Below are 27,538 nucleotides of genomic sequence, written 5' to 3'. Positions count from 1 at the left end.
TTGACCTCAACCCCATCAAATACCTTTGGGATGAACTGGAACAGAAACTGTGAGCCAGGCCTCTTGGTCCAACATCAGTGTCTGACCTTACAACTGTGCTACTACATGAATGGGCAAAAATTACCACAGAAAACTCTAGGGGAAAGCCTTCCCAGAAGAGTGGAAGCTGTTACAGCTGCAAAGCTGTCTGTGTAGTTAGAATGCAATGCCATTGAAGTCCCTGTTAGTGTAATGGTCAGACGTCTAAATACGTTTTGAGTGGAGATGAAGTGGTCTACAAGTACTGTCTTTTGTTTGAAGTGTCTTAGTCAAACACTCTTTCAACACTCTTTCGTCTAACCTGAAACTCTTGACTCATCTTGACTCACTGAGCCTCCCTGGAAAAGAAACCCACCACTTCTTCACGATCATCATGTCATCATCATCAACATCATCATCATTCTCTTGCTGAGTGAAGAAAGGCTGGACAGGGACAAGTAACCCAAAATACAGAGCAACTTTTGTATGACATTGGGTGCAGGCATCACTGTAGCAGGCCTGTGAATTTCATACAAAACAGTCTGAGTTCAGTGTCATCATTTGCAGGGCTTTTTCAAAATCCAGAAAACACTGACTTTACACTGACAGCCCATTAATCCTGCAAGTGATTATAGCTTTTTATATCCACCACTGTGCCTCTTTCTTAAAAGTCAGTTCTTTTCTCTCACTGTCTTACTTGCTCACCAGTCCACCAACTTTTAACATCTGTTCTCTTAAATACATTTCAGGAGATGGCAAACCCAACAGTGTTTCTTTTCTCAGCGACTTCCTCCTCAGAGGACCTGTAAAGCAACAAGGACCTTCTCCTCCTGGTCATTCAGCTCTTCCTTCAGCCTGGTAATTCATGCCTTGGAGGGTGTGTCTTTGATGTGGGGATGAACTGTCCCTGCTCCACTCAGCACTTTGGAGGTGAGCTTTCCACACCTCTATCTGAGTACTCAGAGCATCGTGTCCAACAAGCAGTCAGGTTCAGTTTCTTACACGTTACAACAGTCATTTTTGCATTTCCATTATCTGTAGTTGTGGATGGTACCCTTAAATCCACTTCATTCCGTGCTGTTTTTTCGTTATCCCTCCATCGAGGTACCTAGCACACTGATCCAGCACTTAAGAACCTCGTTTTCTATCAGTCGTTCAGCTTCCTGGCCCACTCGTCAGGTCCAGGCGCGATGGATTCTTTCTCAAAGTCATGTTACTGTCACAGTCTGTCACTGGGCAGTATTGTCTTGGTGTAACCTGTTGAAGGGTCTGACATGAAGTGATGCTGCCTGAACACACACTTCAGTGTATAAATGTGTAACTGCTAATCTTCAACTTAACTTCACACAAAACAGGAAGTAGAAGGAAACAGCTAGCCTGGCTCTGCCCAAAGTTAAAATAATTCGCCCTACAGCACCTCTAATGCTCACTGATTGACATATTGTTCTTTTTTCCATCATAGGAACATTTGATGTCTGTATGGTGGTGTCTATAGCTGCAGACCAAAGTGAAGATTCTTGGCAGTTTAACAGGTAAAAATATGAGTAAAGAAAACTCCTTGGCACCTAAAGTACATTCATTTAATGATTTTTGTTTTGTCATGTCATGTCACGACTCTTATTTTGTTCTGAAGTAACATGCTCTTTGCCATCATCTCTGCGCTCATCCTCACTTTCGTTCCTCTGCTTGTTGCCATCTCTGTTTCCTCCTTCCCTTCTTGCCCGCCCCGCTGTTGGCTTCCCGTCCAGAGACTGAACACAACAACACCTCCCCTCCGCTCATCTGTCTGCTCGCCTGCGTACCAGGTAAGGATGCCCATGCTGAATGAAACAAAAATATTTTGGTGGCATTTACTTCCTTTACCTCAAAAAAAAAAAAAAAAAAAAAAAAAAAAAAAAAGCACAAAAACGTGAATCAAGACATCAAACAAACACGATTTAACCGTGAACAAAGACGTCCAGTTTTCAGACAGGTTGGTGGCTCTTTGCCTTGTTAGGGGTTTTGTGTGTGCGTGAGGTGGGAAAATGCTGAAATAAATCTGACAGACGTGTTCAATATGCCTGCTGTCTGTGCTGGCTTGGGTTATTGTGCCCACTGTGTATGTGTGTGTGTGCGTGTCTGTGTGTGTGAAAGTTGATGCTTGAAGTGTATCCAAGCTTTTCTTGCTTCATTAACTCACTACAAGGAAGACATGGCAGAAATCCAGCCTTTCTGTCTCTTCTCTCTTTTGCCATTGTGACTGCAATTACCCGTCGCTGTGCCAAGGCATGCTGGGATTGAACAGAGGAAATCTGGTGGGTGTGGGATGCCCGACTTGGCTTGTGTCCAAACACTGAACAGTCGGGTGCCTGAACGGTGGGGCATCTCGGTACTTTCTCCATTGGCTTGTTATGCGCTGCTGCATGTCCTCCAAGATGGCTGCCAAACTTCATGGGCTCCCAGTGTCCCACTTTGCAACTGTTTCCTGCAGCATCTGCACTTTTTTTTGTTCTGAAACAGTTTCTGTGCTGTTGAGTCTAACATGGTTGTCTGTCCATCTGTGTGTATGTGTGTGTGTGTGTGTGTGTGTGCGTGTTTGTAGAGGGGGAACACTGCAGACAGACAGACAGACAGACAGACAGACAGCAGCAGACTCTATCTGTATGTGTCAGAATGGCCGACAGACGACAAAAAATGCAGAAAATGTGAGTCAAAACAGAGATATGTGCACAGACAGACAGACAGACAAGCACAGTAACACATCCAGACAGACAGACAGATACAGACCGTGACAGACAGACAGACTCACAGACAGACATGTTGTCACACAGACAGAACAATAAAGTAAACTGCAGACATGAAGATACGAAAAAACACCAGGACACTGACCCTGCGTAACAAACAGACACATCAGAACATATGAGACATCAGACAGACAGATACAGACGACAGACAGATGCACAGACAAAGATCCAGGCAGGCAGAAGGACAGACAGACAGGTGGACCCTGTAGCAATCAAGAGCAACATCCCTCCTGCTCTCCCTGTGTGGTGAGGATCAGAAACGAGGTACGCTTTGTCAGATTTATCTTTCAGCCTTCTTAATTTCTCTGTCGTCCTGCCGTCCGCTGCGCTTTGTTTCTTCCTCTGTGCTTATTTTAGCCTCTTTCTTGTTTCCTGTTTTGTCTTTCTTTTTTTGTCTGGATTTCCTTCTCTCCTTTGTGCCCGTGATGTGTGCCGACATCTCAGGGCACTGTGCCAACGCTGCCTGATGAAGACTAAGCTGTGTGTTCTCTTGTTTGTGTGTGCACGTTGGTGTATGCAGATCGGTTTGTTTGGGGCCGGCAGCAGCTGCAAACACTTGTTTGTGGCTCTGCCATCCATGTGGTGATTGAGAAAAGGACTGGCTGCCAGTCATCCCTTTGAGATAACTAAGTCTTAGATAGAAATTCAATGTATTCAAAGTGTTGTGTTGTGTGACAAAATAAAAAAGTATAGCAAACATTAAGCTGCAAAAATGGAAGCAAGCAGCGTCCAATCAGCAAAATGGAAAACGGAGCATGAGATAAATAAAATATACAGTATGTAATCCATTCACAGCGCACAGTTCTACAATTACAAGCATGGATTGTTTTGGAAACTGTGTTGATTTTGCCATATAGTTTGTCAGTGCAGCATTTTATAGCCCACACTCTCAAAAACTGAACGCTATAATGTCATGTCATGTCATGTCATGTTTAGTCAGATAAATGGAAAGAGAGATAAGAAGAAGCCAGAAACAATATCAGTACAAAAACATATTTTATGTTTCATCACTGTCATTGACAGTAATGTGAAGTACAAGCACATTGTAGTCAATGAGCATAAACATGAAAAACATTACTCAGGACTTTGGATTATGGTGGAGGATATTTACAAGTAAAGTAGCAAAACCACAATAGAAATAATACTCCATGCAATTAATATGTCAGCAAAAATACCAAAATATTATCTGTGTAAAGTATTTAGTATATACTCCTGTCATATAAGTGTAGTTGATTAAAAATTCAAATATATCCTTCTGATATGCAGTGGAGTAGAGCTAGTAGCATGAGATGAGGTAGAAGTCTGGATTATAAAAATACATGAAAATGGACTCTGATTAAGAAAACAAAATGTTATTATTCACATTTGTTCTACAGGTGCAGCATACACACAGCACTCTGCTGGAACAGGCAGCACTGGTACTCAAAAATGATTAGCGCCCAGGACGATACGAGATGCTGTGGGTTAAAACTCTCACCAGGTGACAGATTTCATACGCAGTTTGTTGCTGACTGCAGTTGTGCTTGTTGGAGAGAGAAAGAAATAAGCAGCTCATAGTGAAACATTGACTAATGTTGGTCCACTGTATAAGAAGGTCAAAGGCCAGCTGCAGCTAAACACCGCTGAGCTGCCAGTCAGATCAAGTGCCTTGCTCAAGGACTCAAACCCATCAAGCTACAGGAGACAACACAGTGGGGTTTCTGTAGCTGTTACATGTCTTTCCTGTCAGCACCACTGAGGAAAAGGTAATGCTATAGCTCCTTTAGCTACCAGTGCAAAGTCATGAGTTTACCTCCCCTTAGTGGACAGTTGTGGTAAATCAAGTTGCAGGTGGTCCAACAGTTAAATGAAAGTCAAAATCCACATGAAAGCCCACAAATCCAAAGTCACAGTTAAATTACTGATGTTGATATTGATGTTTTAATAAAAAACAAACATGGTTACCCGTGCTGTAGCACCATGAAGAGTGATTCATCGGCTGAGATAATTGTTTCGTACAATTCGTACTGGAAATTTATAGTTTATATAAGTTTATCAACTTTGTATTTTGGCTGATTGTTTCTCACTATTTCATGAAATGCTGGGAGAAAAACTTGCTTTGAAAGAGAGTGGTCTATTGGTGGCAGATGTTACTCTGGCAGTGAGGGAATGCGTGTGTGTGTGTGTGTGTGTGTGTGTCTGTGTGTGTGTGTGTGTGTGTGTGGATGTGGGTGTGGGTAGCAGTATGTGCAATTGTGTGTATGCAAATTAGTGCTTCTTTTGTAATTCTTAATCTTGTACGGCATTTAGAATTTGTAATGTGTCATGACAACATGTGCCTCACTGTGTGTGTGTGTATGTGTGTGTGTGTGTGTGTGTGTGTGTGTGTCTGCACTCCTGCCTGGCCCTGTCTGTGACCACAACTGTGTGCAGAATAACAATGAGCATCTCAGGCTACTCATACTGTGTATGTGTGTCTTTGCCAAGGGCTAGTGTTGCCTGGTTGAGTTTAAGAACAGATTTAAATCCCTCCTCTCCTCTCATCTCCTCTCTTCTCCTCTCCTCTCATCTCTTCTCCTCTCCTCTCCTCTCCTCTCCTCTCCTCTCCTCTCCTCTCCTCTCCTCTCCTCTTCAGTATGAAGGTGATTTTGCAAGTTTTATCCCATTAACAACACATTACTGATGACCGTTTCTAAAAGCTGCAAGTTTTTTTTTAATTCCCTTCCTTTGAGTGGGCCTTTGCTTTCATTTTATTTAGATGTGCTAAGTAAACCCAGCTAGCAGAGACTTGCAAAAACTTGCTCAAAATACAGTACTTCATCCCTGTACATGTTTAGTCAGCTTTATTTCTTCATAGTGATGCATTACCCAGCAGTGACTATTTTTCTGTTTTTGCTTTTGGGTTCAGGGATGCTGCAGCAGAGCATTGCATTCATGGGTTATGATGCCAGAAAAAATAATTCTGCACACAATCAATAACAAAATATGGGAAAAGCAGCTAATTGTTCAACACATCAACAAAAAAAAAGATCATTTACAAAAGTATAATTACAAAACACAGTTTCTGTTGGTGACAGTACACGTCTCAGACTGGAGTGTCCCAGAACAATAAGAGAACGTCTGGTCAACAGAGGTTCACAGAGACAACTGATGCTGTGTATCACCAACTGAAAGTATCAGTAATTTCTGACCTGGGAATGAGACTCAGCAACGAGTCTCAATCTTTTCTTCATAATCTGTCTGCCTTTTATACAATAAAACTGTGCTCACACAGAAAGCAAACCAAATTTTGCCATTTGATCTCTTGTCTCTACTGGCCCCAAACAGCCAGAATACCTCACTGTACGTTAGCCATAAGACAGTCGACAAAGGCACCAGAGACTCCAGTTATTTCCCTCTTGTGCCTAGTATGTTTCTCCTCCAGCCAGCAGGCAACAAGAACAAAGAGGATTACAGTAGCCAATATTAAACCATCACTGCTACAGATAGTTTGAGAAAGCAGAGTGAAGATAAATATATTTTTTTAAGGCTTTATAAAGTCTGAGCTCTCCTTCTGATAAAGCCTTAAAGTTCATTCTTGACTTTAGAAACTGCAAACAGTCACACCCCCCGATCCATTTATTAGCTGTCAAGGAGATTTCAATTAAATGGCAGGAACTCCATAAGCAAATGGGGTTTTTTTTTTTTTCATGAAATTGCAGATGACCACTTTAAGGACTTTCTGTGTTGGCTGAAAGGTTGACATCAAAAGTTGAGTATCAGAGTGTATTTATTAGGCTAATACGTTAGAACACAGATGTGGTTCAAGAACCTTGGCAGTTTCAAACACCTTCAAGTGTTTGAAAAGAAGAGATGGGAGACAGAGAGGTGGAAAGATGGATGAAAATGTGAACAGAAAGTGGGACATTCTGTTTACAGAAAAAGCAGAAAAAGATTAAATAAGAGAAAAGACAACAAAAATGGAAAAAACTGATGGATTAAAAGGGTTCCTACTGTGGTGTGTAGGTGAAAATATGCTTGTGGTATGTCGGTGTGTGTGTCTGTGTACACGGCTGTGAGTGCCAGCAAGGCCAAAGGCATTGAGATGAATCAGTCTCTCCTCAGGAAGGACACAGATCATGCATATTTATTAAACCACAGCCTCTCTCTTTCTCTCTCTCTGTCACCCTGTTGATTTGTATGTTCAACACACCCCAGAGGGCAGACTGACGGCTGTGCTGTCTAGACACCTTATTTACGGCTGTTTGTGTGTGTGTGTGTGTGAAAAACAGTGACCACGCTTAGAAACAACACAAACACGCACAACCTACCACAACAGCAACCACAACCTACTTTCTGTGTCTGTCTGCTGTCTTCCATTTTACTCCGTGAGCGAGCGTTTACATTTGTGTGCTTGCACTTGCAACAGATCACCCCATAAAAACTCTAGCAGTGTGTGTGTGTGTGTGTGTGTGTGTTATGTCCACATTCCTCTGCTCTCCTGGCTGGGTGAGTGTGCAGCATTCTGTTAAATTAGCGTGTCCAAGATGACAGCTCATTAACATGTAGAGAGGAGGAAAAAGACGAGGGTTGTAGGGAGTATGGAGACTTCAGATTAAAACAATGCAGGACCAACATTCTGACACATACACACACACACACACACAAGTTTCTGTAGGCAGGCATTACTTGTACACTGAGCTTCTCTGACACAGTGACAGATGTCTAAATATCTGTATTTTAGATTGTTTAGATTTACGTATACATTCTTTTATTAGTCAGTTTAGTGCACAATAAACCAGCTGTAAATGATTTATAGTTTCTCCAAAGAATTTCCCGTTTTTGTTAGAATACCAGCTAAATGGTCACACACCTCTCTGCAGGATGACCAGTCTCTCATGGGCTAAAGTCACTCAGTTCATTTGAAATACAGCAGTACCAGACAGTCGTGACTCTTGACATTTTTGGGATAGAAGCCTTCAGTCTGCAGTGCTGGTTTGCAATAGTCTCTTCTCTGTTTGCATTCTATTTCTGCTGGTGAAAGAAGTTGGCTTTATACCACACAGTCTTGTCCAATCATGCTATTTTGAACAGCAAAAAAACAAATCCGTTTTATATGCCGTAGTATTTCATCCTCCTTTTTTCCAGTGTGACTTTTTGAGGTGATATACAATAATATCCACTGCTTGTTGCCTTATCGAAGGTCCTTGTGTTGTTTACTGATCGATGTAGCCTGCAGTGAACAGACATGTCAATCTAATCGCTTAAACATGACTTGTGGAAGTGTGAAAAGTTTGTGATGTGTTGTGTGATGTGGGATTTTTTTTAATGTCCTATGCTTGAGTGAGACACACAAAAGAAAGAGTTGGGCTGAGTGAGCAGGAGAAAGAAAATGAGGGAGAAAGAGGCTGTGTGTGTGCATGCATGTGTGTGTGCCCGGGTGCTGGTGTGAACCAGCTACTTGATTGTCCTGCAGCCATTGATATGGAGATATCGAGGAAAGAAAGGAATTGTGTGTGCGTGTGTGTGCGTGCGTGCGTGTGTGTTGCTGTTGTAGAATTGAATCATAAAGATTTAGAGTGCTGTAAAGATGTGTGAGTGTAGAAAAGGCACCAGTTAATGTTATCCAGAATAAAATGAAATTATCACACACAACCACAACAATAAATCTGGGGTATGATAAACAAAGCAATAAAAGTTATAAATGAAGATCACGCGCATAATATGTCAGATATTATGAACAACAGTGACCCCCTTTCCACCTTTATGGTGCAGAATGATGAGGCGTGATGGAGCACAACAGTCCCACCTTGAACCAGGGCCTTTTGTAACCCAAACAGTCCAACTTTTTAATGATTAGTGTGCATAACTCGAACATTAGAGCAGCAAAATGTACAGGGACAAGACAGAGCATGTGGCATAAGAGGATCATGTAAAGAAGAAACGAACTGTAGCTAATACAATGTGATAATAAAATATCTGTAAAATTCTGTTATGTTTCTGTTTGTCTCATTTGAGGTGAAAAAGCCTCATGAATGGTGCTTGGACCGTCATGGGACTAAAACCTCCAATAAAACTCCATTTCTTTAAAGCACAATGAAGCACATTGCAACCTAGCAACTGTGCACCAGCAGAATGACGAATGACCTAACATATGAGAGTAAGAGCTTATCATAAAATGAATAAATATCTGTGGAATCTACGCAGAGCTACAAATGGCTTCCTTATATGCAGGAACTTTGAAATGTGGTGACTTTTCTGCCTTTTCCGAATCACATTCAATAACGAATTGATTATTTATTTTGAAAATGTTACTGATTATTACCCTAGATCCTACATTAGAGAATATGTCATGCGTATGCCATCATGTTGCATCATTAGGGACTCAGACAACTGGTTTGAAACCCACAATTCGGAGCTGTTTCTCTAAACCACATACTGTACATAACCTGCATGCTTTTTGTCATAGAAAACACAGTATGACCCCAATAATGAAAGCAAAAATATTGCACTGAACTTCGATCTGAGCAGAGCTGTGGAAGCACTGAGCTTCAAGAGAAAACCTGCAACTGTTGCAGTAATGAACCCTACACATGTAAAGAGGGAGGTCTTTGCAAGCATGTATTTCACTACATTTCTCATAGTTGTCTTCTCCCCCCACCCGTCTTTATCATACTCCCTTACACTCTACATTTCTAATTTCCAGTCATTTCTCACTCTGTCCTCTGTGCTCACTGAGATGTGATGCAGCCCCTTCCCCCTGTTATTCTCTCTTTGTCTTTCTCATTTTATACCTCTCTCTCTCTCTCTCTCTTTCTCGCTTTCTTGCACCCTCACACACTCTTTCACTCTGACTGTTATTGCTGGTCTTTTGTTTCTGTTACAATAAGAACTAATTGACGTTTGGCACAGGGCCACTATTCAACAGAGATGGGGTTAGGAGCACACACACACACAGCTATATCTACATATAAAATCAGAATCGCGTAGTTATGTGACCTGATGTGTGTGTATGTGATGATTATAATAAAATGATGATTCACACCCAAATTTACATTTCATGAAATGTCCAGAAAGGCACTGTGACAATTATGAAACAAAAGAGCCAGCATTATAAATAAACACAGGTATCTGATAGACCTGTAACTTAGCTGTCACAACACCTCCCACACATTTTATATTTACTCACCAATCAGATGGAGACCTGAATCTGCCCTTTCTGAATGCTCCAAGTCGAGTCTGACTGAGCGACACTTTCCTGTTATTGTTTCCTGCAGTTTTCTGAGGGGGTCTTCATTTCCATGGGGCAATATCTATTAAAAAAACAACAAAAAAACACACAGATAAGTCAGATCTGAGCGGCATTGAAAACTATCCAGACACACCCTTTTATGGGGCTGTTTTTCAGGAGTTGGGCTGGACCCCCTTACTTCAGTGAAGGGAAACAAGACGTTTTGGACAATGTTATGCATCTAACTTTGTGGCAACAGTTTGGGGAAGGCCCTTTTCTATTCCAGAAGAACTTGACTGGCCTACACAGAGCCCTTACTTAAACCCCATCCAACACCTTTGGGGTGAACTGGAAGCGAGGCTGCGAGCCAGGCCTTTTGGTCCAACATCAGTGCCTGACCTCACAAATGTTCTACGGCATGAATGGACAAACATTCCCACAGAAACGCTCCAAAATCTTGTGGAAAGCCTTCCCAGAGTGGAAGAGTGGAAGCTGTAATAGCTGCAAAGCTGTCCGCTTATTTATATGCTAATTTTCAGCTTCATATTTTAATTATCTGTCAACTATATTCTGTTTACATGCTTTATGTTAAAGCATGTAAACAACATTGCATTGCTTGCATTGCATAGCTGTCATCACACCTGTGATCACACCTGAACCGTGACTCGTAGTTGCCAGGCTTTCCTTACAGGGTGCTCATCGGTCTCGACTTCTAAACCTGAAACCTGGCCAGATGTAGTCTTGGGTCATCTCGTGACCTTGTGTGATCTTAGAATCTTGTGAATCCAGCTGCCTTGCAAAGTAAGTTTTAAGCCCCAACCAACACTGACTCAAGTGACATCACTTGAACTGTTGCAATATAAAGAACGACAAAGTCCCCGTAGGGGGGAGGCCTGAAGAACCCAGAAGACTGCTGTTCATATCCTGTGTGAAACCAAATCAACTTACTTGAACTTATACAAACTCCATAAGACATTTTGCATGCACACAAATCATGAGAAAATATTTGGAAATTGTACAAGAAATTTTCTGAAAATGTTTTGCTTAGGAAATGTTTACGTGTGTGGTTTAGAAAATGTGTTCTTAAGTTTATCTGAGGGAACCTGCTGTGGAAATGTTAGCCTGTGTTTTGGGCAACTGTAACTCTATGCTCTTATGAATAAATCATGCAGACAGAAACTCTGCACACACACACACACACTTGCATAAGCACAGATGGATTCTTATGGATTCACATAATGATACATCATTGTCAGGGCTTACTAGTGAGAGTAACCAGGGTTTATTAGAGCTGCTGTGAGTCATTCAGGAAGACGTGATGGAGGTAGAGGTGACGGTGTGACGGTGACTTGAAGGCAGAAGAAGGGAAGTAATAGGTGTAAAGTACAGAGCTCAAGATCACAAGAAACGAGTGAGAAAGAAATTAGAGCTGTAATAAGAGTGAAGGTTGATGCATGAAAGGGGGATGGAGGAAAATGTTACATTAATGAGGAATGACTATATTTTTACTCACATAGATAAACAGCAAAAACAGAAATTAAAAAACACACTGGTTTCAAATTTGTATTGAGATAAAACGGTGAAAAAGAGGAATAGGGTGTGTGAAATTTAAGATACAAAAAAAACAAAAAACAAAAACGCAATACTGTATAGAAGCCAGGTGATATCCAAAATCTGACATTGTGATAAATTCAAATTGCCAGGTTTGGCAAATCTGGATTCATCATTTATTGATGAATAATCCCCTAATACTGTTATATACACAGTGTTGTACCTTCATGGTTTTCAGTGAATCATAACTACCACTAAGCAACTGTTCATTGTTTGTACTGATGACTCATTCAGAATTCATGTTAAAAGGAAGCCCAGTAAGCCTCCATAACTCACCACACCACAAGCAACACCACAAGGTGTAGCAGGTCAGCTAATATTACGCACTAGTTCAACAGCAAGTAGGCCCGCTCAGCGTCTGCCTTGCTGCCTTGAATTTAACGAAGCTCTCGCCAACAACTAAAAGTCAGTCGAAGATTTATTCTTGTCTCCTGCATCTTGTTCATGTTTTTCTCTTCTTAGCTTCCTTTTTCAAGGTCATCGTTGGTGTCTTCACCTCTGCTTACCCAGCTTTGATTCTGGTCCCCATCATGTTGTGACACCGTTGTTCTCAAGGTGTGATTAGGTTTAGGCAAAAAAAACATTTGGTTAGTGTTTGGAAAACATCTTGTTTTGGCTTAAAATACCTGGTTTTGAGGCCACAAACTCTATTGATATCTTGTTAAAAATATCAGCTTTAGTTAACACAAACACAGATGGAAGAGGACTGCAAAATGTTATCAAACAGGGTCTCTTGCTTGGCAGCCACTGCACCCAGGTGCCACGCCACCACTGATCCCTGTACCTTCGGATAAGAAAGTCAGTTCATATACATGTAATCTGAATGTAATATGAACACGCATTGTAGAAATGTTCATGCAACACGTAAGAAACACAAGGTGCAAATATTTTATTGTGGCAACACGTCAGGATACTATTAAATTGATTGTGAAGCTGTTATTTTAAGCTAAAATACTTACATAATGCATGTGTGTAGCCATTTCTGTGTGTGTGTGTGTGTGTGTGTGTGTGTGTGTCCGGGATGATTTCTGGATCCAGGCAGATCAATCTGTCTCAGAACAGAGGACTGCAATAGGAAAAATAAATATTTATATGAAAGTTGGTCCTTCATGATGAAACTAATCTGTATGGGTGGCCAAAGGTTCACTGCACATTTAATGTGTGTGTGTGTGTGTGCGGGCATGTGTGTGTGTTTGTGCACCTTCCTGCAGAAATATGATGCATTGCATCTGGAACCTGCTCTGGCGTTGCCTTGGTGACGCCCGTCACGCTGCCAGGCCCACCATTCCGCACTCAGACACACACTCACACACACTCACACACACACACAGTGGTAATGAGAGACAGAGAGACTGGCAGCATGCCAGGACAATCTACACACACCCCTTCCCCCTGCACTAGAACATTCTGAGTGAGCACACACACACACACACACACACTTCATTTGGGTTGCTCGGACTAGCATGGGGGTTGACACAGTGTGTATGTGTGTGTGTTGGAGGAAAGTGGAGAGAAAGAAGGGAAAAGAGGAAATAAATTCCCTTGAATGTAAAAAGGAAAACTATAATTGCATCTTCTATTTTTCATCCTGCCACCTAGATTAAGAATTAAATTCAGTGTAATTACTCTTAATTGACCTCTTTGCAACAGAAATTGATAGCAGGAGTTAGAATAAAGGACAGTATGAGCCTGATTAGACTTCCATGAGGGAAGCAGGTTTGATTTAAATGTGGAGCATTTAATGTGTTAAATCCTTCACTGTCAGGTTGAGCTCACAGTCATTTCTCTTAGCTTCTCTCTGTCCCCCAACCTCCCACCCCCCGTCTCCTGTGTCTGCCTCTTTTTCCCTCCCATCACCTCATTCTCCTCTTTGTCATTCACACTTTGAACTGCAGTTACACACATGCTCTCTCTCCACAAGAGGTCTGCTGGCCTGTCCAGCATTAACAAGAGGCCAGCGGTGGCTCTGTCCATGACAATGGCTCTCAGGTCAGCCTGCATGCCACACATTGCATCATAGCCTAGCAGAGAAAGTAAACTCTGCTTAACAATGCAAACTCTGCCAAAGAAATTTGATATTTACAGGCTGGCACGCTGCCCACTTCCAACATTTAATAGATCAAGCTTCCATCTATTATATTCTGGTTGTCGCTAAATGTCCCTAAGGTTGCTACATTTTCAAAATCACAAAAGGGTTAAGAGTTATAATTGCATTTGGACTGATGACCTTTTCCTTTTATTGAATAATAAGCTTGAGGCTAAACAGAACACCTGCAGCAATTCTAACTTTGGGAAATTAAAGAAACTGCTCAACTTGTGCATCTCCATTTTAACATTCAAAATGCCACAAAGTTTGCATAAAAATAAGCATTTAGTTTAAGCATCTCAAAACCTCTCTTTGTCAGAGTGGCATGTGATAATAAGTCGAACGTTGAACAGTAATCTTTACAAAATAGCAAAATCCAAATGTATATCCCAGCTGTTCTACATGTACTTTATGAACAAGAACTTTATTGCTTGTTATTTAAACAGTACTGTGAGTCCATGGCCATGCTAGCAACTCTTAGTGTTTACTGTGTATCTTAGGTTTGTATCCCAGTTTAGCCTGTTAGCATGCTAACACTTGCCAATAAGTAATACACAAACACAGAGGACAGTTGAAGCTGAAGGAAATGTCTTCGGTCACAAACCAAAGTATTGGTCAAATCGTAATTTTTGAAATTGAAACCTAAATATGTCAGCCAGCTTTTCACACTAAAGGAAAAACCATGAAGATATGATCATGTGCAATATAATCCACAGTAGATGTTGACGTTATGGCAAGACGAAAACTTGCCTGATAGCTGAGGACTGATCATTTGACAGTCTGACTGGCATTGCTATCTCTATAGCCACACAGCTAACATCGCTAAAAATCTTTCAAAACACTCCTGCTTCAATCTTCAGTATAAAACCATATTAATCATACACTTGCAATTGGTGTCTATTTTTGCATAGTTTAAGTTAAACATTGTATGCTGATCCTTTAAGGTAAACAGCACACATTATGCTGTTCAACATAAATTTCCTATGCTGAATATATATCAGATGTAATATTAGTAAAGGACTTTCTGTGACAGGACTCAGATGAGGTTAGATGGGGTTAAATCTGAACTCATTTCCTTTGTACTTTCTCTGTCCATGTTTACTTTACAAGGCAGGAGTTTGATCTGTAGACACTCTTAGTGATTTTTTTTTTCTGCTCTGTGTTTAAAATATGCCTTCTATTCTGAGATAAAGTTGACAGGTTGGAGACACACCTTGTTACTTTCCAGAAGAAATAATGAACGTGAGAAGTTGAGTCACATTTTACAGACAGCAATGAGGGAACAGTAGCTAAATCAAATCTGGAAACAAGGCTGGTTCTCAGTGACTTACAGACTCACAAATTTCTTTGTGATTGCAGCCCCGGATGCTTTCTGTGGTTCCATCAAAACCTGCTCGCACATCCTTTCACCAAATTTCCTAGATTAATTTTCAGGTGATTCCACTCATACCCAAGCCCCCACGGATACATGCACTCATAGAAAACAAAGGGGTGGCAGGGCTGTCTTTGCCACTTTAGCACGTTGTGGGGTGTAGAGTGTTAGCATGTGACCAGTGTGTGTGACTGAATGTTTGCATGATTGAATGTGGTACCATGTGTTTGCTTCTCAGCTATGTGCCATCTTTCTCTGCACAGTAATTCACCAGAGATGAATGGCTATAAGACCAGCCAATCACTGTACCTTGTGACCACCGATCTGCATGAGTTCCTGTACCAATAGAGGGGCATTAGACCAGTGATATGAATATAAATGAGTGCAAATTTAAATGAATGGGTACATTTGAATATGTTCTATTGTGATTCAGGGTACTTATCAAGACTATCTGCATATTCAAAGCCTGGTGATGGATTATAGGGTCAGAAATAGAAAGATCTCATGGAAATAATATAAAAGCAGCTGTATACGGTGCAGAATAACCCGTATTTGTATGTGTGTTGGTGTACATGGAAAACAAAGTATGTCGGGCGAAGGAAAGTCAACTGTGTGCAAAAAAAAATCACAAGCAAAGCAGTTGATGGATTAGGTTGTTATTCAGCTTGTTGTGTGTGAATGCGCTGACAGCTGAAGGGGGACTGATGTTCAGGTAATTGGTTGAAGACCAGATGACCGGCCACAACAAACCCATTTCAAAGCTGGTACCCTGTCAGAAAGCCAGAGAGGTTTTTGTATTTGGTGTATTTCCTTCTTTTTTCAAGTTTGTACAGTCATCTGGAGTGGTGATAAAAAAAATGTAAAAAGACTTAAAAAAAAAAACTACATAAATATGTGATTATTATGAAATTAATTTAGGGAGGACTATTTATGTTTTTATCATAGTGTTGAGACCAGAGAAACAAGAGAGAGATGGGAAATGATATATAACAAAGTCCCCAGCTGGGATGCTGTGATTCACATTCAGCTCAGGATGTCAACCTTTAGCAGTTTATCGGTTAGCCGCTGAAAATATTTTTGACCTGTTACGCATGGCCATCTGTAGGTTGATTTACATACACAGACACACAGGCACTGCTATTGGCTTGCTCGAGCAGTTTGAAGTAAGAAATGTGGGAACGTGGGAACTGTGGGAACGTTCCCTCTGGAAAGGCACAAAGTCAAATTTGTCAAAAGTTGTGTTATGCTACTCTTCAGTTTAGTTGTAGTTCTAGAACTGTTCTGCACCACATTCAATACGAGCATGTCAGAGGATGGCTTGTAGCCAAACAGCACGTCACTGTGAGCCAAGGGGAGAGAATGTGATGGGCGTTGGTCTCCTTTATCTTGTTTCCAAACGAAGCGGGGAAATAGGTCTGGCTATGTGAGACTAGTGTGCTCCTAACTCAGAGCCTCATCATCCGCCCAGCCAACCTAGCTGAGAAGCTGACTAGTGTGGTGAGCCGGGACGCTGAGCCAAAAGGAAAGTGTCACTGTATTTCACATCATTTTGCATTTTTTTCCCATTAAAATTAATCAGATAGTTAAGAGTTACAGATTATTTTAACTAAAATGAACCAAAATGGACATCCCTACGGTCAGCAGTGTAAATCTCTAGACTATCAAAATGTCCCAATATTGGAATATCTTTAACCAGAAATGAATTGATTAAAAAAAAAATCACACTCGCTCAGTTCATATCTGACATTAGACACCATGTAATGAGAAAATTCTGATCACTGTAATACCTCTGAAATGTCAGTGTTGTCTGCTGTCTATGTTTAGATTGTATCTCATTTGAACTTGTGGTGTACTTGGAAGCGGAAAAACTGTTTCCAACATGTAAAAAAGAAACGAGGAAAAAAACATCTGTCTAAAATGTTATGGATCAACTGGTGTCAACAACATTGATGCCTTTTGAAAATATGGGTTCCATACTGGCAGATTTGTCTGACTTTTTAATAATTTTAGAAGGCAGCAAATTAGCTTTACATTGTGCTATTTGCAGCATGTCAAAGATTGAAATTAACAATGGATGAATTTCACTTGACAAGCACAAAGGATACACATTGATGAAAAAGAAATAAATAAATAGATAAGAATAAGAGACAGACAGCTCATGAGCCAGTGTGTGTGTGTGTGTGTGTGTGTGTGTGTGTGTGTGTGTGTGCACTCTGGCTGCTATTGTGTGTTTGTGCTGATAGAAAGTGAGAGAGGAGGATGGAGGCTGGGAGAAGATAATGAGGTTGGAGAGGGAGAACGTAAAAAATGAAGAGGTTGTGGTGATCAGTGTGGACTGGTTGGGGGAGGCGCTTTGAAAGAGTGATGAATGATTTTGATCCCACTCAGAGGAAGTGAGTGAGGAAGAAAAAAAAGAAGCTCTGCGGCATCAAAGTCACAGGCACACAAACGCTATACACATTTTAATAAATGTTGCTTGCAGGCTTTAGAAACACCGTATTTCCGGCACCAGTAGAAATGCTGTTCTGATAGGTGCAGTGACAGCTAGTTTTGGTTGGCAGCCCAAATTAGAAATAATGCACTGCATACACACACATAGGCTTCAGCACCACGAGCACTGCAGCTTACTAGTGTGCGTGTCCATACTCAGGACAAGCCTATTACTACTTGACATGCAAATCTCTTTTCTGACCTTCTTCTGTCAGTCTGTCTGTCTGTGTCTCTCGTGTACGTTCACCCCCTCCACATAATCTCTCTCTCCCTCTCTATCTCTCTCTACACTAACTTTCTGTGTCCTGCTTCTGTCTGCTTGCTTGCTCTTTTCCTCCCATACATTCACATTTAAACAATGTGTACAGTACAATGGTCTTCCCATTTTTTACACACAGCTGCAACTGATCACTGTGACCTATGAGTGTCCTTGTATAATTTTTTTTGTGTGTACCAATGTAGGAAACACACATTGTATACAGGTTGTGCCTGATTACATTTGTTTGCCCAAGTAACCAGAGTCTATTTCCTGCATTCGAACTTCTGTTTGTGTGTGCGTGTGTGTGTGTGTGTGTGTGTGTGAATGATTAAACCCTGGCCTGTTTTGAATACACTGCTCAGCCTGTCAAGGTGACTGTCTTGTCACACATTATCACCAATCTCTTTGCTGCCTTGCTCGTCTCCTAGTAAACCTATTCATATACAAACACGCTCAGCTGAGTTTCAGAGTTGTAGATTCATCATTCACTGTGACAAGCAGCCAGAAAGTAGCTTTCTGCCCTTTCACACACTCAAGTCTGGGTTACTATTAGGTATTAGTTTATTGGCCAACAAGCAGAAGCTTAAAATACGCATTTTCATACTCTTGATGTTACCCCAATGTAAAACTATTACTCATGCTGGGGACTCGACTCTGTAGCAAAGCTGTTTTGTTCTGTTCTGTTCTATTCTATTCTTCTCTGTCTTGCTTTGTTCAGGTTTTTACACTGGCTGTCTCTGGACTTTTCTGTTTTGTTACGGTCTACCAGCTTAATCTAATGCCAGTTTGTCTCAGTATATTGTGACGCATGAGTGCACCCTCACTGAACGAGGCCAGAAAAACTCCCAGGTCTTTATGTACTGTACTTGATTCAACTTTCAACTCCACCAAACGTTTATATCTTCCGCTATCTCTTCTTTCAAAATGCATCATTACTTATTGACAGGCATGTGAGCTCTGGGGTTTGTTTGCATGCATGTGTCAAAGTGCCCCAAACAATCTGCCATCGTGTCAGTGCATCCTGTAGTGTCCTTACTTGGAATCTACCTATACAGTAACAGTAAAAGTGCATGAAAGCAGAAATTACCCCAGATATGGGTTATACACAATGGACAGACAAAGGATAATCTATGAAATATCCTTCTATTTGGAGGCCAGTTAAATCTGAATCCTCACCTATCATGAACACATCGTCGGTATTAGAAATGTAATGGTAAACCCAGTTTTCGGTTGGCATCCATCCCATAGTGCTGATAGGTTACCCACTTATTTGTATAAATCTTATCTCCCTGCCTTTGATACCTGCTCAAATAAAATAATTGTTTGGCAGTAGATGAACTCTATGCTGTTGTCGAATTCAAACAGATAAGGGAGGTAATTTGTGCACAAGGATGGGGGTTGTTTTTGCCATTGGTGGGTCAATGGTCATTGCTTTGCAACACACATATTGCCGGTCTCTCCTGTAAGCAGCAACAGCCTTTGTCTCATTGGTGAAACGTTGCAGTTGGCAGATTCCATGCAGTATTTGTTTCTCTCTCTCTCTCTGTCTCTCTCTTTCTCTTGTCTCTGTCTGTCTGTGTTTTAAAAAGTCTTTTTTAGGGTTGTTCTCTTATATAACAGCCAAAACCAACTACCTTTCATGCATATGAAAGCAGCGGAGAGATGCTGGAGTCCTCCTTATGTTTGTAAAATCTGCATGCTTGTGATATATATTTTCAGGTTCCCATTCTGCACACATTCTGAAAGTATACTCAGCAAGAAAGTACAAAGCGTTTGCATTTTGTAAATACTCAAAGAAGAAAGAGAAAAAAAAAACACTCCACGAGGCACTTTACAGTTTGGGGTTTGCTGCTATTAAGTGTTCAGCAGCTACAGTATGTAATGGCATTGGCACTTTGATGAGGATTTTTTTTTTCTTACACACACAAACTCACACACCAGGACAATTATCTTAGCAATAACTCCGTGCCCTTGTGCTTTGCACAGCAAGCACAATAAATAATGAGATTCATAATAGAACTTGGCAAAGGCATTGTTATTTCACTGATTCCTCCTCCACACAGAGATCAGAAAAACCTACATAGAGACACTATAGTGATCATTGAGAGACTTTAGCACGGTGGATGTCATGTATGATGACTTGCGGGTTTGACTGAATCCTCCTACAGAAGGCCTGTTCATTTTTCCGCACTCCAGATAAAGAAATACTTCATGTTTTAATTCAGAATCAGTTTAAACATCAATTTGCAGAGTGTAGATGTTAGTTTAGTCTTATGTTGTTGTTTAGCTGGCAGTTTTTTTCTTCTTTTATTTTCCAGAAGGAATTTTGAATGTTTATGTTAAAAGCCATCATATCTGTCAAGAACAGCAGACGCTAGCCATAAAAATACAAAACTGTTACAGGGTAAAGTAACTGTACACAAGAATCTTCTTATTCTTTTAAGCTATTGGCTACAACATCAGCTTAATGTTTTTATATGAAGACTCAGAGTGACATTTTACTATTAAATTAAAAAAAGTTTATACTGCATTGGACCAATCACGGAATGTAAATTAAATTTTAATTATTAATAATTAAACAAAACCTAGAATACACACAGATACCAACACCTACCCATTTGTACAGAACATTTCTCAGCCTGAACGCATATAACTCAGCTTAACTGGGTTAACATGGAAACATCAGTTTTCTGACATTAAATTTAACTTTGCATTGCGAATATAAACTTGCATATGGTGAGTGTTTTATGAGCTCAGTCCATTATATTTAGTCTCAACAAGTTTAATATAAGTACTCACTGACCAAATAAATGAGGTTTCAACACTTTAGCCAGAATGTAACTGCAGACAATGTGGAAAAAGCTTTGAAACAGCATTTAGACCTTCTCGTTAAGAAATATAATGTGTGTTTATGGTTTATGGTCATAATATCATGAGAAAAATTCTGGCTTTGGCCTTGGATGAGATTATCTGTATCTCTGCATATCAGTACATAAATAATGGTAGATGCTTTGCAGTTGTTATGATATTATGTCATCTATTACTCATTGCTGATTTGTGGTATTTTTATTACAAACCCTGACATAATAAAGGAATTCTGATTCTAATTTGAACAAAATTATATGCAATACTTAAATGTTAAATTTAAGACAAATCAAATCAGAATTTTATTTTTTGTGGTTTTAGGTGTGATGCATATGCTGTCAATGTTTGTCATCGTGGGTTTATAAATTTGAGGCTGCCGAGCCTTGAACAGCACTCACATGCTCAACTTTAGATACTTCCACTCTTCTACCGTGAACTGGTGCTTCGTTTACTAAGTTAAAGGAAGTGGTGAACGGGTTTCCTGCCCTGCCCCCCACCCCCACCCTCACCCTCTCCAGAAACGCACGCACACACAGGCACAAACACACACACACAGTCATAGCTGAAGTGAATACGGAGAGAGGAGGAGAAAGCTGAGCGCAAGCGAAAGGTTAGCAAGCAGCGAGTTAAGAAAATGGCGATCATGCAGGACGGATGCTTTCCCTCGTAGATGCTGCAAACGTATCGAAATCCTTTTAGCCTTACAATCGGCTTTCCTTTCCACTCTGTTGCACTTTATACTTCAATGAGGTAAGGTTTGCGGCGTTTTCTTGGTAGATGACCATTTCTTTTTGTCGCACTAATGTCCACAGAGAGCCCGGAGCAGGGAAGACCGGAGACTGGTGTCAACGAATTGGAACAGCCGCTGTTGTTTAGTTAGCCATGATTGGGCTAAGGTAGTTAGCTAGACCAGCTAGCACTTGGCAAGGCGGTGTGGCTGCATTGCAGTTTGCAAACGTAAATGGCAAACGCATCGAATGACAAACCGGGCGATTGTGTTTTCTATTGATGGCTACACACTTCGAGACGTGTTTGACAGGCAAACCATTGTATTTGAAGGCAGGTTAACCTTGTGCTAACGCTAGTGCGTACGAGCACTGGTTAACCTCAGTTCGCCAGCTGTGCGTACATTTCTGTCAAAAGAGACTGTCCTGTTTTTAGTGATATATTCATGCTTGTGTTGATTTATTTATCGATAACATACTACTGTTTATTGATTTCATATACCCCTGTGTTTGTTATAAGTACCATAACCGCTGAAATTGAAGTAAGACTGGGTAAGTTAACTAGCCACTTCGCAACGTTAGCCTTTAGCTTTCTTTAGCAACTATGCTAATTTGACGACGTAGGTTGCCCGGTGGTGGTGCCAACTGATTGCTCGACCTTCTTGTGATTTGCACAGAGAACAGAGTTGTTGAAATGTCCACAACTGTTCTAGTTTTCCAGTGAAACGTAATGCCTTGTATATTTAATATCAAAATTATGAATCTGCAGAGGTGAGTTTCGGTCAGAGTTAACACCCTCTGTCGGCAAAAGAGAGAGCAGCTGGTTAGCTTGAAGGCAGACCTCTGCTATGCTTGTTTTGCAGTCGTATCCACCTAACTTTTTACACTGGCCCAACGACGCTACAAACACAACTAAGCCACATTATTATTTCATTGCACCGGCTGTAATTAGATGCCCTGTTAAGGTCATTGTTTGTCTTGGCTTGCGCTGGAAAATACCAGGCTTGAGAGAAGCCATGTTGGTTAAGCTGTAAGTCAGGCAACAGCTGAGATAATGGCCGATCAGGACCCGAGCTGTAACTCTGACCTACACACACACTCTCTCACTTTCTGTGACTTTATTTGTCATTCTCAGACACACACATTGTCTACTCACCTTGTAAGGCCTCAGCTTTACTGGGCCCTGGTCGTGCATTGCCCTGTTATGCAGTTCAGCTTGCGTTTCCACGTTTGCTAATTGACATACTTTTCTTGCAACAACAACTGACAGTTCTCGGTGTTTGCTGCTGAATGATTGTCTTTGTGTAGATTTCCTGGGTGAGGTGCATGCCTTTTATCCTGTGCACCATCAATAATTCATTTAAGACATTAAAATAGTTTACTTTATCAGGTTTAACACGTGTCTTTAACCCTCTTATATGTAGTCTTTAAAATGTGTTGTTTGGTCACAACAAACAGTTAAACCTAGCACCCATAGGCAGGGTATCCTTTATATATAATTGAGGTCTGTTTAGGTAAATGATTTCTGAGAGATTAACCTTATCTTTTCTTTGTTTTTCAGAGATTTGGAATTGGAAGCTGTTGCCACCAAAGAAGCTGAAGCATCTTAACAGGTGAGTTTGCCACTATAATTGCATATATACATGTATTTTTTTTTAAAGCATATTTGCGGTTACATGTGTTCTAATAGCTTTTCTTTAGATGATGGCATGACCTGTGTGTGTGTGTGTGTGTGTCAGGTGGGTTACTAAAGGGGTGGGTGTGTGTGTGGGTCAGGGGGACGGGATGGGCAGCTGCTGCTTATGCAAGCACATGCAGTTCCGTTTGAATTGAATTGGAGGGTCGGGGTTGGTCCAGGCCACATTGTGCTGAGTAAGCTTTGCTGTTTTAAAATCTCTAAATGAGAAGCTGGAGTCCTGATGTTTTGTGTGTGGAGAGGTGTTTGTGCAGCTCATTGTGTTCATACAGTTGGTCTAGATGCAGGCATACAATGGAGCTGTGGACCACAACTGGTCCATCCTCCTACAAGGGCTGAATTTAATTTCTTTCCTGTTTCCTAAAATATTTAGTTAATGGCTTTGTAAGGTATTTTATTATCCAGGACTTCTTAGTGTTGGTTGCTAAGCAGTCGATGATGTTTCACATTTTCCATGTATTGACACGTATTTTTCATCTTTGTGTATTTGGGAGTGACTGTTGCTGGTGTTACTGTAAGGGGAAAATATATTATTACATTTAGTCGCGTACGACTCTTAACACCAGCACAAGCCCCCTTGGAGAGTGGTCAAACCATGTAATTACAATGTCCAGTGATGCACAGGGGCCCAAAAAGACTTTTTTTCCATAAGCTTATATTGTGTAAGAAGCCTCTCTAAAATGGTAGATACGTAATTTTGAGTCTCACAACCCCCACAAATTGTCTTGTTTCAACATCAGAATTTTACCCATTTAGTCCAAAAACAACACATTTTCTAATAAGCTTTCCAGTTGGACTCGGCACAGTTGTATTGTTTACATTTAATTTACCATTTCCAACACTGTTCAGCTTTATGCTTAACAAATGAGATGAGACACAGGGTGCAACTGAAAATGGTAAAGCTCTCCAGTTCCTGCAACGGGCAGATTTATCTATACGTTGGCAAGATGTACATACAGATCGTTCTGGGTCCTACATTAATTTTCTAACTTTAAACCAGCTCCAGGGTGAGGTACCCTGATAATGCATATACACACATTCAGAAGCTGTCTTGCCTAACTGAATGCTTCCCTCTAGCATCCGGACAACATTATCTGTTACAGTAGCTACATTGCATGCATGTTTATGGGCAGTTGATACTCAGATTCTGGATGTACATCTTTGAGTTTATGCTTTGGTGAAGGGGTGCGCCTGATCAGTTTATCAAACAACCAAAACAGGCAGTATAACAGCAACAAGATTTTTCTTGACATGACATGTCGCAACATTGAAATAGTTTGTCTCATTAGAATCATGTTTTGATTTTAAAATACAAAGGTATACAGTAAGACTCCAGTTTAACACTGTTTAATTTAGATGTGTGTCTTTTCAAGTAGCTGTAATTTACTATTATATAAATGTAGAACAGCTTTGTTATCGATTCATAAATAACACACAGTCAGTAGGACAGTGCTGTTTGAGGTAATTTATTATTTCCATGCGTAGCCTTTGGAAAGTGGTTTTACTATTGCGTTTAAATAAGAGGTCCTGTCCTAAAGTTTACAAATAGCATTTGCTGGATGTATCTATAAAAGACAAACCACAGTATCTTAGTTTAATACATTCATAGCATTTGTGGCTCTAGGAAGGATTACTTCCTTCGGGGCAAAGACTGAATAACGTTGAGAATTCAAACTCTGAAGCCTTGAGTTATGCCTAAGCAAACCTCACGAGTGAGTCACTTTCTAGACGCAGACTTGCCACCCAGCTTCTTCACAGATACTCACAGATTCAGTGTATTGTTTGTTGGCTTGTTACATTCTTACTCATAACAGTGAAAAAATGTGTAATTAGTGCTATTTCCTTTTTCTTTGTTGAACAATGTGCTGTCTGGCTTCACTTTCAGTTTTGCTTGTCTGGCTCCATTTCTCAGATTACTCTTCTCTTCATATGTTTTTATTCTTGTCTAAAAAGACTTTTCATGAAGGGTTTTATGATCTGTTGAAGTCATAGCGTTGACTCCGTGTTGAAATGGCCATCTTGAGATTGTCGTACTTGGAAATAAATATGGCAGTGCTATAAATTCCTAAGGTGTTACAACATTGCTGTATTGGCTGGGGATCAGGTAGTTGACCATTGCTCGCTGCGCACTAAAGCCACACCTGCAGATAGTCATGAGACTTGAGCACAAATTGAGTATTTAATGCTGTTGACTTCAGGCTCATACAGTATGTAGTCCACACAAAGCCAGTTTTAGGTGAGCATACTGTTGTGTGGATGGGCAATGGTGTGTTTGATTTGCAATTTTATCAAATTCGTGTAACTGAAAATGTTAGAAACAGTCTGATGTTTTTACAGAACTTTGACGTCAAGTCTGTTTTTAACTCTGGTATAATGGTTTTGGATTTAAACAAAAGCTTTAAAATATTTCAACCTAGTAATATTGAAGTAGAATGTTTTTTTCCACATCAAGTGCAGTCACAGTTACTTAATGCCACATTTCCACCCAAGGCACACTTTTAAACATAATTTGACAAAACTTTTTATAGCAGCTAATGTCCTATTTTCCTTGGTTGTAAAAGCTTGCGTATAGTTAAATATCTTTCATTAACATTATACACTTTACAAAGTAAACCGTTTTTTTATTCTTGATCTCAGTTGTTAAACAAACTTGAGTCCACATTTCAGAAGTCTGCAAAGAGACCTTCTGCTCATGATTTTCTTTTCCCACCTTTGCCAGCAGCAAGACCGAATAGCTTTTTTTTACAGCCAGAAATATCAGTTGCCCTTTAGTTACCATGATGTGAAATAAACCAATGTTATTTTGTTTGTACTGTTCAGGGGAAAATAAAGAAAAAAGACTAACAGGTTTAATGCTGCTAGGCAGTAAATGCCACATCTTGCAATCACAACCCTTTCGCTGTTGGTCTGTTCGTGGTGAGGAGATACTTGACATCATTCACTAATTGGTTGATGGCTTTCCTGAATGAAGCCTCCAGTGTTCAGATACTGTGAGAACATGCTAATGCAAATTGATGCAAATGATGTGGCAATGCACATGCAAATTAGCCACGCGACTACCTTCTGGCTTTTTGCTCTTCAGGGATAGATGAACTGTAGTGAATGTATGTTTGTGGATGCTCATGTCTACTAAATATGTTTGGGTCTGTCTGGTGTGTTTGTATGAAAACGACTGCTTGCAGAGTTCTACAAATGCAATCAATCCTTGCAGACTTCAGTGCATGACTCACTTTTGGGAGGAAAAACACTCCTACTTGGGCTTAGGATGCAGTAGTCTGAAGCCTCAGATTTCTGATCTCACCCCTTTGAGGGACCCAAATATAGTTTGATTATTTTTAAGTCTTTACGCTTTATTTGACTGCATGCAGAAACAGGTTCACAGAAAAGGCAGGTGGGTGGCATCGAAATCTGTGCAACACTGTGATTCTCAAAAGAGTGGACTAGATGTAGATTGAAAGTTCACTGAATGCAATAAGGTACCCTGAGGATACTGGTTCACATAAATTCAGTTGGCTTACCCGGACCTATAGACCACCCATAGTGTGGAAAAACTCTTATCTTGCATAGATAATACATAGTTAGCTCTAATGTATTGTGTTGCTCATAGCGTAACTTGTGGCCTTTTACGTTCTGTTTTCCTTGTCTTTCATCCATCTACTTTACTTTGTCCTTTTCAGCCTTTCTGTCTCAAAATGGCAAAACCAAAAAGGATGTGCTTAATAGTGGAATCATCTGTCCAGCTTATTTTATCCACTTGAAACAAAACAAAGACCATATTTAGAGATAGGATATCTTTGGAAAGCGATTCCTTTTCATCAGTCTGGTGATTTGTATGTTACAGTGAAAATGGAAGTACTTTTCTTTCTGGAAGTTGCTGTGAAAGAAGAAAACATGTTAAAGATGCCATATTGCTGTTTTTATCCCATTAATAATCCTGAAGTATTGATTTTAGTTTGCTATGATCAGCAAATAATTGGTATTTTTGCCTGAAAACAAATTAAGTGATCGACTGATTATTGGGGGAAAAAAATCAGTTGACTTTTTCTGGTTTGTGAGCTTTGAAGTACATTTTCAGTTTAGTTTACCTGATGTGTTTTACATTGGTTGAAGCAATCCCCCCTAGGTAACTTGGCCTGAAATTCTTTCTCTGAATATAGAATATTTTAGCAGTGTGTTTGATATCTGTGTTGTATATGCTAAACTTGGTGAATATGTTTCTTCTTCACCGCAAAAACAAAAAAAGTGCATGAAAAATACAACTCACCATAATGCTTAATCAGTGTCAGCCCTGAGCCTGTTTCTTTGTAACGAAACGGTCCCATCTAGGGCCTTTCCCCTTTCCAGAGACGTTTGTTTTTTACTCATTTTGCTCGCTTGTGGGTTTATTTTTAGCGGTAACGTATCACGTGACCGAGACAAGCGTCTTGAGATGTGTCAAGAGTGA

The 27,538-nt window shown here is 40.4% G+C and overlaps 1 protein-coding gene across 4 annotated transcripts in view; it reads left to right on the top strand.

Annotated features, from left to right (window-relative positions):
- Nucleotides 1-21,161: 21,161 nt before the first annotated feature.
- The window catches only part of LOC124073175 (trinucleotide repeat-containing gene 6A protein-like), a 33,335-nt gene continuing 26,958 nt past the window's right edge, over nt 21,162-27,538 (top strand). For 2 of the 4 annotated variants that reach the window (XM_046415208.1, XM_046415204.1), the window contains exons 1-2: nt 21,162-21,423; nt 22,960-23,011. The gene's annotated coding sequence lies outside the window, so the exon portion shown is untranslated. The remainder of the gene's footprint in view (nt 21,424-22,959; nt 23,012-27,538) is intronic. The other 2 variants (XM_046415209.1, XM_046415205.1) reach the window with 2 other exon arrangements.

The sequence above is a fragment of the Scatophagus argus genome, chromosome 16 (assembly GCF_020382885.2).
Source record: "Scatophagus argus isolate fScaArg1 chromosome 16, fScaArg1.pri, whole genome shotgun sequence".
NCBI classification, from domain to species: Eukaryota; Metazoa; Chordata; class Actinopteri; family Scatophagidae; genus Scatophagus; species Scatophagus argus.
Note: the sequence above shows the minus strand (reverse complement) of the source record. Positions and strands in the feature narration are given on the sequence as shown.